The following is a 17353-nucleotide window of genomic DNA, read 5'->3' as shown; positions in this document are numbered from 1 at the left end:
CACCACACAGCTACAACAATCTGATCTTTGACAAACCTGACACACACAAGCAATGAGAAAAAGATTCCCTATTTAATAAATGGCATTGGGAAAACTGGTTAGCCATATGTAGAAAATTGAAACTGGACCCCTTTCTTACCCCTTTTACAAAAATCAACTCAAGATGTATCAAAGACTTAAATGTAAGACCTAAGACCATAAAAATCCTAGAAGAAAACCTGGGCAGTATCATTCAGGACACAGGCATGGGCAAAGACTTCATGTCCAAAACACCAAAAGCAGTGGCAACAAAAGCCAAAATTGACAAATGGGATCTAATTAAATTAAATAGCTTCTGCACAGCAAAAGAAACTCATCAGAGTGAACAGGCAACCTACAGAATGGGAGAAAATTTTTGCAATCTATCCATCTGACAAAGGGCTAATATCCAGAATCTACAAAGAATTTAAACAGATTTACAAGAAACAAACAAACAGCCCCATCAAAAAATGGGCAAAGATATGGACAGACACTTCTCAAAAGAAAACATTTATGCAGCCAACAGACATATGAAAAAGTGCTCATCACTGGGCATTAGAGAAATGCAAATCAAAACCACAGTAAGATACCATGTCACACCCATTAGAATGGCCATCATTAAAAAGTCTGGAAACAACAATGTTGGAGTGGATATGGAGAAATAGGAACGCTTTTACACCGTTGGTGGGAGTGTAAATTAGTTCAACCATTGTGAAAAACAGTGTGGCAATTCCTCAAGGATCTAGAACTAGAAATAACATTTGACCAAGCAATTCCATTACTGAGTATATACCTAAAGTATTATAAATCATTCTACGATAAAGACACATGCACACGTCTGTTTATTGTGGCACTATTCACAATAACAAAGACTTGAAACCAACCCAAATGTCCATCAGTGATAGACTGGATAAAGAAAATGTGGCACATATACACCATGGAATACTATGCAGGTATAAAAAAGGATGAGTTCATGTCCTTTGCAAGGACATGGATGAAGCTGGAAACCATCATTCTCAGCAAACTAGCACAAGATCAAAAAACCAAACACTGCATGTTCTCACTCATAAGTGGGAGTTGAACAGTGAGAACACATGGACACAGGGAGGTGAACATCACACACTGGGGCCTGTCAGGTGCTGGGGGGCTAAGAAAGGGATAATATTACGATATTAATGTAGGTGACAGGTTGATGGGTGCAGCAAACCACCATGGCACGTGTATACGTATGTAATAAAACTGATGTTCTTCACATGTAACCCAGAACTTAAAGTATAATAATAATAATAATAAATATTTGTTTTATATATTTAAAGCTTAGAATCACAAATAATGCTCCTGTTTATGATTTTAAAACTTCAAAGTTTGGTTTTCCTTCTGTACATACACAAAATATTGTATTGTGCTGAAACATTTGTTTTTTAAAGTGGCAGTCATAGTTCCTGTCTGTCTGGATATATATATATATATATATATTTTCCTCATAACACATAAATATATATACATATATATATATGTGTTAAGCATAACATAAGAAAGAAATCTCATTAGCCGGGCATGGTGGCTCACTCTTGTAATCCCAGAACCTTGGGAGGCTGAGGTGGGTGGATTGCCTGAGGTCAGGAGTTTGAGACCAGCCTGGCCAACATAGTGAAACCTCATCTCTACTAAAAATACAAAAAAATTAGCTGGGCATGGTGGCAGGCACCTGTAATCCCAGCTACTAGGGAGGCTGAGGCAAGAGAACTGTTTGAACCTGGGAGTCAAAGGTTGAAGCGAGCCGAGATCGCACCATTGCACTCCAGCCTGGTGACAGAGAGAGACTCTGTCTAAAAAAAAAAAAAAAAGAAAGAAGAAAAATTTTATTTTGTTTTCAGTAATCTAAGATCGTTGTACACAAAAAACTTTACAGATTGTGGTAGGGTTTAGCAAACTGTGTATATAACGTAACATTAATATCGCTATTTTCTGATGTCTAACTTTTCTTAGAAAAGATTTTTGGTTTTTTACAAATGTCTCCACAAATTCTGGCTTATTTTATAAAAATAGCATAATACTAAAGAAATGGGTGGTTTGCCATACTACAAGAATACTGGCATTCAATTAAAATAGCAAATATTTTCCTCAAAATTTACAGATTAAATAATTTCTTGATTTTTGAGTACAGCGATAGACATTCACAAATATTTCAGAAATCAAAGCTGTATTAGGTTTTACTTAGTAGTAATATGTATATAAGATCAAGGATCTGTTCAAAATAGATATTTTTCATCAATAATTTGGTGCTTTCAAATACCCAGAAGTCTTGTTTTAATCAGATGAAGTCTGAGGATAGTTTAGTAATTTTATTTTTTGTATGATGTGTTCACAATTTTCTAATTTAACCTAGTATTGATTGATGATGGGTAAACAAATCAACTTTTTTAAAAATCTCATAGGTTTATTATGTTGCTGAAGATGTTTTTAGTTAAAATTCTGTCTTTCAAAATTGTTTGCAGAAATTTAGGTCTAGTCGAATTTGCTCAACCTGTTAATCAGTGTCAGCTGCCAGATTCTAATTCATTTTTAGTGTGCCTGTACTTTTGTTTCTCTAAACTAAATTTATATTCTTTATATTACTTGTTCAAATATGAAATAATACAACTCACACATTTAAAACAAAACCATCAGGACAAATTAATTCTGGCTTAGTATAAAGAAGCTGTTACCAAATTAGTGTTACATACACAGATGGATGTGGCTCAACAAAATTTTACACAAAAAATTTTGGATTGAATTACACGTGTTGCCATGACTTAGCCTCTAATGACCTTGTGAATAAAGACAAATATCAACACATTTATTCATTTGCTTTCATTATGTCTAATGGTAGTATGTCAAAAATTCTCATGCTACTGTCTGAGAAAACACATTCTACTGTTACTTAAGAAATCAACTGAATGGCATTTTTATAACCTTGCACCACATAAGGAAAAACTGCAATGTAATCTGCATGGAAAAGGATAATCCAGAATGCCACTTTCAATATTTAAGTATTTAACCTTTCGGTTGAAAAATGTAGCAAAATAGACCTCTTGGTAAGTTTTGTGTAGCTTAATGTCAGCATAAAGTAAGAAAAAATATCTTTAAAAATGTAAACGAACAAAAACCTACACCAAAAAAACAAACATACACCAATGCATACATATTGACTGAAGCTCCAGGGATGTAAAATAATTTCTCCTGGGTACACAGCTAGTGACCCAAATCAAGCTCAAATATGTTTGATTTTAAAATTGACATAACAGCTAAATCTTAGTCTCAGAGTTGATAGTTGAAAATAAACTAAGTACTATTGAGGCTGGCTAGATAGCCAAGAAGGTCACCATGTCCTCAGGATGCAGCAGCCATGGCGATTTCATGGTGACAGCATATTATCAACACAATAAACCCCAACATTTGAATTGCATTTCAGCTCATTCAAGCAAAGCTCTCTTCAGTAGGGATATTCCCCCATAAAGAGCATGCACATTTTGATTTTACTTGTCCTCTGACCTTTTACTTACTGTAATACTAAAAAACACACACGTGAGTGGAGTTTTAAGATGCTAATGAGATATGTGACATATAAACAAGCATGTACAGCCACGTGTATGTGCACCAAGAGGACCACCCAGAACATGCCTACTAATAACACCACTTTGTAACTCCTTGTAAATAATTATGTAAGACTCCCATAAATGGAGTCTCTCTATTTCCAGTCTTTGCTGTCTCATTCTTATAAGCAGCCCATCCTGAATCGCTTCTCTCTCAGGGGTATTTTGCACCTAACTTTTAAAATAGTATTTCTACTTTGCAATAAATCCATCCATGTTGCATCCTCATTTTTTTGTGTCTCTTGTTTAAATTTTTGAAACTAAAAACTGAGGTCTCACAACAGCCATCAGGACTATTGTGCTTTGTTTTGTTTTCTTAACATTATTTTATGTGATATTTCATATTTACATTTTCAACATAGCCAAAACTGCTAAATTAAAAACTTAAATGATCACAAAGTGATTTGTCTTAAAAGCATGTATATTTTTCAAGTTTCAGCTTTATGTATTCAAATTTTTTAAAAATTCTGACACACATATATCTATCAAATTTAATATCTTAAATAATTTGAATTTACTTCCAAAATGATTTATATTCATTTTTATATTTCATTTTGACCAAATTTGGCTTTCCAAGCTAAAGAAATGCTCTGTAGTAAAATTAACAAATAAAGGCTCATGTTTTTATCAATAATATTTTATGTCTGAGGACTTAAGCATCAAGGACAGAAATCTGGATGACGTTGAGTGAATATTTAAATTGATAAAGTAGAAATTATCAGAATCAAATAAGGGATGGATACAGAAACATAGTACTTAACAAAACCATTCAGGGTATGGTTGACAAACAAGAAGATTGCATGGGATCTGCACTGCACTACTAATGAAAAGCATTCTCTGTAACTTTATTCTCCACATATTCATACACAAAATGAATAAGATTAACTCCTTTTCCTGGAAGGCAGTGATTCCTCTTTTATTCTGTTACATCTGTTCCACAATCCTGTGATAATGCTGTGGAAGTGCACCCCCTTACACCAGAAGATCACCTGTGTGAATGTGAATAGACTGACACTGGAGAGGACCAGCTCAGCACAGTCACTTGAACTGCCCCTTTGCATTTCAGGCAGGTAAAATGCCTTTGAAGAGTGAAAATAAAGTTACTGCTGATTAAGCAGAGAGTTTGACTTGCTGATCAATTTGATCAGAAGCCTCTCTCTTAATGAGATAATTACTGCATTTATTTATTTCAAGAAAAGTAAAAGCCAAAACCCGGAATGTGGCAAGGCAAGGGTTGAAAAGAAAAGAACAAGTTTTTCTTTGCCTAGCAAGCTCACTTCAAGGACAGTTATAAGATAATGCTGTTTGAGAAGTTGAAACCAAAGAAATAGGCTCCAGACACTCCCCTCCAAAGCAAGGGTGAAGGAAACAAAGAAAAACAAACAAACGTCTGTATTTAGCCAGTTCTTGTTTTTTCTTTCAATGCAGCTACAAGGCCACCAGCTATTCAAGGCCACAAGTTATGCCAAGAATTCAGTTATGCTATAAATTACATAAACCTGTCATTAGATAATTAACTGCCTTTGTTTTGCTTCTGTAAGTTTACTTATTAAAATCTTGCTCAGTCTTTGTTTAAGGCTCAGCTTTTTGGATGTGAATCCACTGAGCCAGAGCACACCTTAAAATAAATATCCTCCTTTATTCACTCATACTGGTCTGTCTAGTCCTCTGTGTCCCACAACATTTCTTGGTGAGCCAGCCAGGAGCAGAGATGGCAGATTTACTGTCTCCTTTGCCTTGAAATCGGGGCTGGAGCCCTGATTCAAGTGAAACCTGGGACCCAGGTGCCACCGGGAGAACTTCAGCCTGGAGGGGAAATCAGCTCTCCCATGACCCGGCATCCCTACCCAACAGTGCAACAGAGCCTGAGAAGGGCTACAGGATGATTCTAGAAACAGTGCGCTTCAGGAACCACAGTGTTATTGGGGTCCAAGGCAGGACCCGTCCCATAAGGATGGAAGGGGAGCCTCATCACCTCCTGGGGTGTAACTAGTAGTCCGACCCAGAAAGGCTTGGGGCGGCGAGAGGGGCTTGCCAATTCAGATGAATCTCACACCTCAACCAACACAGGATGCGAGAGTGGCTTGCTTGGTCAGTTAGGTAAAGGAAACTGGAGGTGGTGAGAGTGGCTTGCCACCCCATTTAGGAACACAGGAACTGGGAACAGGGACGTATATAAAAGTGTGTGAAAGAGATGGTTCCAGGAGAAAACAATGCAAGGAGTGATGTGGGTAGTCACAGACCTCTTAGCATCGATTGTGTGCTCTGAGCAAAGTGTGGGGCTGCCCTGGACTAGTGGCGAACTGTATACGTCCAATAGGAGTTGTCCCACAGCTCAGAGTTGTGGTGGGAATAAGGACCTCTCCAAAGCCAAGCGGCATCTGAAAACTCCCGTAATTGGGGATGGTCTGGTCAGTCTGAGGCAAAAGGAAGAGTGGGTGTGCTGTGTAGTAAAGGGAGGAAATGGGAGTAAAGTCATCAAAGTCCACTCCATTGGAGCGCATGTTACAGAACTTTAAAGAAGGTTTTACAGGGAATTATGGAGTTAAGCTAACCCCCTAGAGGTTAAGAACTCTCTGTGAATTAGAACTGCCTTCTTTTAGTGTTGGATGACTGACTGAAGGAACTATAGATAGGAAAATAATTGGCCGTGTATTTAAGGTGGTGACAGGTCAGAGGACAGCCTCGGTATCCAGATAAGTTGCCTTATACTGACTCATGGTTAAATCTAGCACAAACAAGACCAGCCTGAATCCAGCCCTGTTTAGCAGCTTATTGCAAAACACTTCTGGCCTGAGCCAAGCCAAAAATGAAAGTAAGAGCAGCTTTGCCAGCAGATACAGAGTTAAAGAAGAAGTCCCAGAGGGAGCAAGAAAATCCAGTTTTGCAGGAGCCACCAGAGGGAATAAAGATTCCTACTCCATATGTCGCAGCCCACCCCACTTTACCAAGGCCAGCAGCCCCCCGGGAACCAGATTCAGGAGCTAGCACACCCCAACTCTCACCCTGAAGGGAAAGACTGGAGCCTTGAGAGGCCAGGGAAAGAAGTCAAGATAGTTGAGCAGGCCGTCTCAGATCTGCCTGTGCTTGAGATATGCAAATGCCTCTCAGGGAGACACAAGGACCCATTTATTAAGATAACCAAGGCCAAGTCCGAGGGTGGGAACGGACTTCCATCTGTCAGCCTTTTTCAACCACTGATTTCTTTTTTTTTTTTTTTTTTGAAACGGAGTCTCGCTCTGTCACCCAGGCTGGAGTGCAGTGGCGTGATCTCGGCTCACTGCAAGCTCCGCCTCCCGGGTTCACGCCATTCTCCTGCCTCAGCCTCTCCGAGTAGCTGGGACTACAGGTGCCCACCACCATGCCCAACTAATTTTTTGTATTTTTATTGGAGACGGGATTTCACCGTGGTCTCGATCTCCTGACCTCGTGATCCGCCCACCTCGGCCTCCCAAAGTGCTGGGATTACAAGCGTGAGCCACTGCGCCTGGCCTCAACCACTGATTTCTTAAACTGGAAACACCATACTCCCTCCTATATGGAGAAGCCCCAAGCTGTTACAGATCTGATGCAGTCCATCTTTCTGACACATAATCCAACCCGACCAGACTGCAGGCAGCAGCTTCTCATGCTGTGTAACACTAAGCAGCACAGGAGAGTAACCTAGGCAGCTCTCTGCTGGCTAGAAGCCCATGCACCAGCAGATGCAGCAAATAGGCAGGCTGGCCACGGTGGCTCATGCTTGTAATCCCAGCACTTTGGGAGGCTGAGACAGGTGGATCACGAGGTCAGGAGATCGAGACCATCCTGGCTAACACGGTGAAACCTTGTCTCTACTAAAAATACAAAAAAAAAAAAAAAATAGCCGGGCATGGTGGCGGGTGCCTGTAGTCCAAGCTACTTGGGAGGCTGAGGAAGGAGAATGGCGTGAACCTGGGAGGCGGAGCTTGCAGTGAGCCGAGATGGTGCCACTGCACTCTAGCCTGGGTGACAGAGCGAGACTTGGTCTCAAAAAAAAAAAAAAAAAAAAATGCTCAGCCATATGCTCAGGGCCAGTTCCCAGACCAAAATCCCAACTGGGACTCAGAAGATGCGACAGCTTCAGCATTTGCAGAGGTACCAAAGGGCACTTATGCAAGGGCTAAGGGATGGTGGAAAAAAGGCTATCAATATAAGAAAGATCTCAGAGGTGCTTCAGGGAGGTAAGATCCCTAGCCAGTTTTATGAAGGACTCTGTGAGGCATACTGGCTTTTCACCCCGTTTGACCCTGAGGCTGCTGAAAATCAGCATATGGTAAATACATCATTTGTAGGACAGGCCCACAGTAATATAAAGCAAAAACTTCAGACACTGGGAGGTTTTGCAGCCATGAATGCCACCCGGCTTATAAAAGTAGCCACCAAAGTGTAAGTTAACCATGACCAGGAGGCAAAGAAGGAAGTAGAACAGAGGCTTTAAAAAAAAGCCAATCAAGGCCGGGCATGGTGGCTCACGCCTGTAATCCCAGCACTTTGGGAGGCCAAGGCGGGTGGGTCACCTGAGTTTGGGCGTTTGAGACCAGCCTGATTAACATGGAGAAACCCCGTCTCTACTAAAAAAAATACAAAAATTAGCCAGGCATGGTGGCGCGTGCCTGTAATCCCAGCTACTTGGGAGGCTGAGGCAGGAGAATCACTTGAACCTGAGAGGCGGAGGTTGCGGTGAGCCAAGATCGTGTCATTGCACTCCAGTCTGGGCAACAAGAGTGAAACTCCATCTCAAAACAAACAAACAAAAATACCACCAATCTGTAAGCAGCAGCCCTCATAGAGAGAGAAAGTAGTAATGTGAGAGGATGTGGACATGGACCTGGAAGACGTCAAGTTAGACAGGGATTCGAGAGCCAACCAAGGTTAGAGAAGGATCAATGTGCGTGATGCAAAAAGAAAGGACACTCTAAAGGTGAATCTCCAGAAGGCAATGAGGCAAATGGCTAAGGCCGTGTGACCCAGAAGCCATCGGCCAGGGGCTGCCAAACCCTAAAGCAATGCAATACTGATCTAATTGGGCTGGCAGGGGCTAAAAGATATGAGAACTGGGACAAACTGGGCTCCTTCTCATTGGGCCTCCAGGAGCCTATGGTTACATTAGAAGTTGGAGGCCAATTAATGGACTTGATGGTAGATACTGGGGCTGAATACTCTGTAGTAACTTGACCCATAGGGCCACTATCCAAGAATTATGCAACAATTGTAGAGGCTACTGGAGTCTCAAAGAAGAGGCCGTTCTGTTGGTCAAAGAGGTGTGTTACAGAAGGACAAGAAGTCCAGCATGATTTTCTGTACCTCCAAAATTGTTCAGTTCCCTTGTTAGAAAAAGACCTACTCCAAAAACTGCAAGCACAAATTACTTTTGGCCCACAGGGAGATACGACTTTAAATCTGACTCACCCAAAGGCCATGGTGTTAACCCTTACCATCCCACAGGTTGAGGAGTGGAGACTTTATAAAAAGAAATCACAGGCAGCAATGCAACCTCATATGCAAAAGAAAGAAAAAATATTATTTCAGTTAGTTAAAGAAATTCCTGGAGTGTGGGCTGAGGACAAATGACCTGTGTTAGCTGTAAATCATGCAGCAGTAGTAGTAAAATTAAAACCAGGAGCAACTCCTGTTTGGGTTCATCAGTACCCAGTTCCCCCAAAAGGCTGTACAGGGCACTTATAAACACTTAGAGTGGCTCTATAAACATAGGATTTTAGTCCAGTGCCAGTTGCCATGGAATACTCCACTTTTGCCTGTACGAAAACCGCTGCCAGGACCAGGGTCTAATAAGTATAGACCAGTGCAGAACTTGCGTGCCATGGTACCTATCCATCCAGTGGTACCCAACCTGTATGCTTTAATGGAACTCATTCCAGCAAGTACTGCCTGGTTTACAGTCTTAAAGGATGCTTTCTTTTGTATGTGCTTGGCACCAGTTAGTCAGCCTATCTTTGCATTTCAATGAGACACAGAAGCTACACAGCTCACCTGGACTAGGCTCCTGCAAGGGCTTAAAAACTCTCCCACAATCTTTGGGGGAAGCATCGGCCTCAGACCTTAAGGCCTATATCCCGCCAAATGATAAGTGTACCTTGTTACAGTACATGGACAACCTTCTTCTGGCAGCCCCAACCCAAGAGGACTGTTATCAGAAAACCCAAGACCACCTCCATCTCCTATTGAAAGCAGGTTACAAAGTATTTAAAAAGAAAGCCTAAATTTGCCATGAAGAGGTTAAATATCTAGTTTTCATAGTAAGCCATGAGGAATGCCAGCTTAGGTATAAGCAAAAGCAATCCATTTGTGTGCTTCCAACCCTGACCACCCAACGTCAAATAAAAAAATTTTAGGGGCAGCAAAATTCTGCTACATCTGGATTCCAAATTTTTAACTGATGGTTAAGCCGTTACATAAAGCCACAAAGGGGTGGTGGGGGGGAACACCTCCTTTGAGAAACTAATCAGGAAATAGCATTCAAACAAATCAAAGAGGATTTAACTCAGGCCTCAGCCTTAGGACTACCAGATATAAGTAAGCCTTTCTGTCTATATATTCATGAACAAAAGGAAATTGCTACAGGAGTTCTGACTCTAAGTTACAGGATCACAGCATCACCCAGTGGCATATTTATCCAAACAACTAGACTTCGTGGTGCTAAGATAGCCTCCTTGCTTTAAAGCCTTAGCCGCCACTGTCTTGTTAACACAAGAGGCTAGTAAATTAACTCTGGGACAGCAGCTAACCATCCGGATGCCACACTAGGAACAGTTATAACTTTAATGGATCAAAGAGGGCATCATTGGTTACCAAACCCAAGAATGACTCAGTACTAAGGGCTTCTATGTAAAAACGCTTACATTATTTTAAAAACAGTAAACATCCAGGCTGGGTGTGGTGTCTCATGCCTAGAATTCCAGGACTTTGGGAGGTCAAGGAGGGAGAGTCACAAGGTCAGGAGTTTGAGACCAGCCTGGGCAACATAGTGAAACCCCATCTCTACTAAAAATGCAAAAATCAGCTTGGTGTGGTGGCATGTGCCTGTATCCCCAGCTACTTGGGAGGCTGAGGCAGGAGGTGGAGGTTGCAGTGAGCTGAGACCACAGAGTGTGATTCTGTCTAAAAAAAAGTAAACACCTAAATCTGGCTACTCTGCTCCCCATCAAACCGGGAGCTCCCCTCCATAACTGCGTCAAAACCATGGATAAGGTATCCTCCAGTCGGACAAATTTTATAAACCAACCCCCAAGAAACCCGAATGTCAAAACATCAGCTCAAAAAGCAAAATTAATAGCCCTAACAAGGGCACTGTTGTTGGCAAAAGATAAGAAGATCAATATTTACACTGGCTCTAAATTTGATTTTACGTCACTGCATATTCATGGAGCTATTAAAAAAAAAAAAACCAAACAAAAAAACCCCTTCAACAGCTGGAGAAAAAAAAAAAAGTACAAAGAAAAGATTCTACAGATCCTAAAGGCTGTATGGGCTCCAGAAAAAGTAGCTGTAATACACTGCAGAGGGCACCAAAAGGCAGGAACACCAGAGACCAAAGGAAACAAAAAGGCAGACAGAGAGGCAAAACGGGTAGCAATAATTATGCTGCATTTTTTTTTTTTTTAAAGCAGAGGAAGGGCTGGGCGCGGTGCCCACGCCTGTAATCCCAGCACTTTGGGAGGCTGAGGCGGGCGGATTAGGAGGTCAGGAGATCGAGACCATCCTGGCTAACACAGTGAAACCCCATCTCTACTAAAAATACAAAAAATTAGCCGGGCAAGGTGGTGGGTGCCTGTAGTCCCAGCTACTCAGGAGGCTGAGGCAGGAGAATAGCGTGAACCCCGGGGGGCGGAGCCTGCAGTGAGCCGAGATCGCACCACTGCACTCCAGCCTGGGCGACAGCGAGACTGTGTCTCAAAAAAAAAAAAAAAAAAAAAAAGCAGATGAAGCCTTAGCTATGACTCTCCTCCCAGAATCTCCTCTCCAAGAAAACCCAAGTTATACACCAAATGAAAGACCCTGGTTTGCCCAGGAGGTTGAAATATATATTAAAGGAGGGTGGTGGAAATTCTTCGATGGGAGATTAGCCATTTCAAAGATTTGAGCTCGTATGTTTGTAAAGCAAATTCATCAAGGAACTCATGGAAAGAATGGCACTAGAAACGTTACTAAAATGCCATTTCTATGTGCCATGGCTCTCTGCCATCACTCGAGCCATTTGTAAACAGTGTTTAACCTTTGCTCAAAACAACCCACAACAGGGGCCCACTTGGCCCCCAGGAATTCAGGAAGTAGAAGCCATGCCTTGTAAAAACGTGGTTATAGACTTAACAGAACTGCCCATGCTGTGGGCTACCAGTCCGTGCTAGTGCTTGTTTGCACCTTTTCAGGATGGGTTAAGGCTTTCCCCCCCAGAACAGAAAAAGCATGAAAAGTAAAGTACTTTTAAAAAACATTATCGCCAGGTTTGGGCTGCCTTTAACTTTAGGATCAAACAATGAGTCGTCATTTGTGGCTGAAATAGTGCAAGATTTAACAAGACTATTAAAAATAAAATGGAAGTTACACACAGCCTATCGGCCATGAAGTTTAGAAAAAGTGAAATGTATGAACCGGACATTCAAGCAGCTACTTAAAAAATATCAAGAAATTCATCTAAGATGGAATCAAGTCTTGCCTATGGTCCTCCTCTGAGTCAGGTGCACCCCCAGCAAACAAACTGGGTATTTGCCCTATGAAATTTTGTTCGGTCAGCCTCCCCGAATCATAAGTGAAATAAAAGGTGATCTCTAGGAACTAGGGGAATTAACTTTAAAAAGCAAATGCAGGCTCTACGGATAGCTATGCAAAGTGTCCATTACTTGGTACATAAAAAAAAACCCTGTAAGTCTGACAGACCCAGTATACCCCTTTAAACCTAGAGACTGTTTGGTTTAAAAAGTTGAATCCAACTTCTCTAGGACCCATATAGGATGGGCCCTACACTGTAATCTAGTCCATTCCCACTGCTGTTAAAGTTTCCGTTGTCGTGCCTTGGATCCACCACAGTCGGCTAAAACCAGCAGCCCAAGGCAAGTGGACCAGCCAGCAGGACCCAGATCATCCAACCCGGATGATCCTGAGACAAGCCCAAGCTGCTGCGAAAGACAACCACCCTGCTCTGGTCATTCTGGAAGCTCACCAGTCTATGCATGGCGGAAGCATAAGAAGACAACAAGCCCTATTCTAGTCACACACAGGAATCTGACTAGTCTACACACGGCCAAAGCTTAAGAACTTGTCAAGCAAGTAGATGTGGTTAAAAATCTTAAAAGTGGTAGTTTTCCTTGTAATACGGTTTTCCTATTGTTCTGTCACTGTGCTCAGCCTCCTCGCCCAAATAAGGACCTCTTCTGTCCTTGCTGAATATAAATATGCTGTATATTGTTATGCTGTGTTACCCCCCTAAAACTATGCTAGAAGAAGCACCTATAGAAGGGCGTCCCCACTGTACACATACTACCTGGTCAGGGACTGGTATAACTAAAACTCTATTGTACCATAGTTATTATAAGTGTACAGGGACTCGCTTAGGAATGTGTACTTATAATCAGACCACCTACTCAATTTGTGGCCCAGAAAATAATAAACCTTATGTATTCTCTGACTCTAAATTTTCACCTGGTGAATGGTGTAAGATTCATGCAAGGTCAAAGGAAAATTTCCTCTTAAACCAAACCAAGGTCCCTCCCTTTTACCAAGGGCCTGTTTCTCTGTACTTGGATGCCTATCAGGCAGCATACCTGTCTGTGGTAACTTATCCTTAAATACTATAGAAATAACTACAAATATATATGCATGCCAAGAGTAACTCCTCCTTGTAGCCCTGGGATCCCAAAAAAGGATTGTTGGTATTGCATATCATGACACCCTAGCATACAACAGAGGCCAATTATGCTTACCAAAATGCCAGTAAAACCAGATTGCAAAATAAAAACCTGTAATCCTGTAAACTTCACCATTCTAAAGTCAGACTTACCCATACATGGCTACATAAATACACACCCAGCAACCTACCTACATGTTATCAAAAAAGAAACCTGGACCTGTCTGGCTCAGCAACAATTCCAAGTCTTTAAATCATCTATAAGCATGTAAACTAGAAGTTACTAGAGCCTCTTCCTTCAGCTGAGAACCTGTTTGCTCAGCTGGCTGAAAACATTGCTGGCAGCCTAGGCGTTTCTTCATGTTATGTTTACAGAGGAACTAACACGGGAGACCAGTGGCCTTGAAAAGCAAAAATGTTAATACCGCAAGATAATTTTACTTTAACTGACTACTCCCCTGAACCAATGCCTATAAGTTCAAGTGTCTGGCTCCTAAAAACTTCTATCATTGGAAGATACTGTGTTGCTCGCTGGGGAAAGGCTTTTACAAACCCAGTAAGAGAACTAACCTGCTTAGAACAGCAATATTATAATGAAACACTAAGAAAAACTTTGTGGCGGGGCAGAAATGACTCCAAATCACCTCATCCAAATCCGTTCTCCCGTTTCTGTTCTTTAAATCACACCTGGTATCAGCTTGAAGCTCCAAATACCTGGCAAGCACCCTCTGGTCTTGACTGGATCTGCGGGCCACAGGCCTACCAACAGTTACAAGCAAAATAGGGGCTTGTATACTCAAGACAATTAAGCCATATTTATTTTTACTCCCACTGCAAGAAGGAAAAACCTTAGGGTATCCTGTCTATGATGAAATTAAAAGAAGAAACAACAGAAATATAAACATTAAAAAAGACATACAAATAGGAGATTGGGGGCCAGGCATGGTGGCTCATGCCTGTAATCCCAGCACTTTGGGAGGCTGAGGCAGAAGGATCACAAGGTCACCTGATCGAGACCATGCTGGCTAACATGGAGAAACCCCATCTCTACTAAAAATACAAAAAGGTTAACCAGCTGTGGTGATGGGCACCTGTGGTCCCAGCTACTCAGGGGGCTGAGGCAGGAGAATGGTGTGAACCCAGGAGGTGGAGCTTTCGGTGAGCCAAGATTCGCGGCACTGCACTCCAACTTACGTGACAGAGTGAGACTCCGTCTCAAAAAAAAAAAAAAAAAAAAAAAAAAATTAAGAGATTGGAAGGACACAGATTGGCCACTGAAAGAATAATTCAACAATGTGGGCTAGCTACCTGGGCACAAAATCGGTCATGGGGGTACTGCACCTCAATTTACATGCTTAACTGCATCATAAGGTTGCAGGCAGTCCTTGAAATTATCACTAATGAAAAAACAAATGCATTAGACTTATTGGCCCAGCAGGCCACAAAAATGAGAAAGGCCATTTATCAAAATAGACTGGCTTTAGACTATCTCCTAGCCCAGGAAGAAGGAATATGTGAAAAGTTTAATCTAACTAATTGCTGCTTAAAAATTGATAACAATGCGAAAGCTTTGTAGAAATAACTGCAAGAATGAAAAAATTAGCCCATATTTCGGTCCAGACCTGGAAAGGGTGGACTCCTGATTCCCTCTTTGGAGGCTGGTTTTCCTCCTTTGATGGATTCAAAACCTTAAAAGGAGTAGTTCTAACCATACTAGGAGGTTGATACTTCCTTGCCTTTAATCCTTCCTTATTAGGAGCATTCAATCAACTATAGAGACAATTGTAGCTAGGCAAACTACCACTCACCTAATGCTCTGCATAAGTATCAGCCTGTTCCTAAAGAAGAAAACCTGCTCTCTCATAAGGAATCAAGTAATAGTGATGCCTTCTATTAAAATTTTGTTTATAAAAAGCATCAAAGGGGAGAAACCGAGGCAGAAATTTAAAATAATAGGTACTGCATTCATTAACTCCAAGAAAAGTAAAAGCCAAAGCCCAGAATGTGGCAAGGCAAGGGTTAAAAGTTTTCCTCTGCCTAGCAATCTCACTTCAAGGACAATTAGAAGATAACCTTGTTCGAGGAAGGCAAAACCAAAGAAATAGGCTCCAGACGGTCCCCTCCGAAGCAAGGGTGAACGACACAAACAAACAAACAAACAAACAAATTCCTATATTAGCCAGTTCTTTTTTTTTCAACGCAGCTCCACGGCTACCAGCTATGCCAGGCCACAAGTTATGCCAAGTCACCGGTTATGCTATAAATTATGTGACCTGTCATTATATAGTTAACTGCCTTTGTTTTGCTTCTGTAAGTTTGCTGAGTCTTTGAGCTCAGTCTTTGCTTTGTAAGCTTGGATGTGAATCCACTGAGCTGGTGCCTACCTTAAAATAAATATGCTCCTGTATTCACCGATACTGGTCTCTCTAGTCCTCTGCGTCCTGCAACACTTAGAACTGGGAGAGATGACACAAAGATGGTGCTTGCACGTTGGGTGGGAGAGAAAATGATTACCAGGGACTAGATCATAGCTGTTTCACTCATCAATGTTGACTTTCATTGCTATTTTGTCTCGAATTACGTTAATAAAGTAATGGCTTTGGTCCAAGAAGTTTTCTTAAAACACGTTGTCAATCAGCCATAATATTAACCAAAAAATGCACAGAAATGAAGGTATTTAACAGTCATAATTTACATTTTAAAATTAAAATATTTCTGGAAATTTTTAAGGTTTCCTAGGTAGAGCATTATATCATCAGTGAAGATAATTTAACTTCCTTTTTTTCTATTTAGATGCTTTTATTTTGTTGGATAGCTCTGACTAGGACTTCTAGAATTATGTTGAATAGGAGTGTTAGACTGGATATTCTTGTCTTATTTTTATTCTAACGTTCTGATTTACTTATGAACTCAGATTGCTCATATTTCATGGAGGATTGTTGTTTCAATGTTTACCAAAAATATTGGCCTGTAGTTTCCTTCTTTTGTTGTGCCTTCACTATATTTTGGAATTAAGATAATATTGATATGATGAGTTAGGGTGGAATCCCACCTGGATTTCTTGGAGTATATTCAGTAGTAGTACAAGCTCATCTTTGTATATGTGGTAAAATTTGGCTGTGATTTTACATAATCCAGGGCTTTTACAGTTGGTAGGTTTTTTATTACTAATTTAATTTCATCATATGTTTTATACATTTTTGCCCTGTTCAAGACTTCTGTTTCTTCCTGGTTCAATCTTGGAAAGTTTTGTATATCCAGGAGTTTATTCATTTTCTCCAAATTTTCTAGTTTGCATGCACAGAGATATTCATAGTAGTCTCTGATGATTTTTTGTATATATGTAAAATTAGTTGTGATTTCACATCTCTAACATGTAAATAGATGCAGAGTACAAAAGAACAGATGCACAATGGAAGTTTGACAAAATTTGACATTCCCTTACGATAATCTCTGAAAAACTAGTTATAGATCAAATTATTGGCACCTCAGCCAATAAATGTCACATATTAGCAAAAAATACACAGCTAACAACATATTAAACAGGGATACGTTGCAAGATTTTACTCTAAGAGCTAGTATAAGACAAAGATGCCCACTCATCCTTACTAAAGTCAGTCTTGCTAAACATAGTACAAATCCAAGACAAAGGAATTAGGGAATAAAATCAAAAGCATCCAGATAGGACAAATGGAAGTTAATTATTCCTGTATAATTATCTTTTATCCCTATACATAATCTGAAGTACAGAAAAACCTAAGTAAGGCTGGCTGGGCGCAGTGGCTCACGCCTGTAATGCCACTACTTTGGGAGGTTG

This window comes from Nomascus leucogenys, chromosome 3, assembly GCF_006542625.1.
Source record: "Nomascus leucogenys isolate Asia chromosome 3, Asia_NLE_v1, whole genome shotgun sequence".
In the NCBI taxonomy this organism is placed as follows: Eukaryota; Metazoa; Chordata; class Mammalia; order Primates; family Hylobatidae; genus Nomascus; species Nomascus leucogenys.
The sequence above is the reverse complement of the archived record's forward strand: the minus strand, read 5'-3'. Positions refer to the sequence as shown.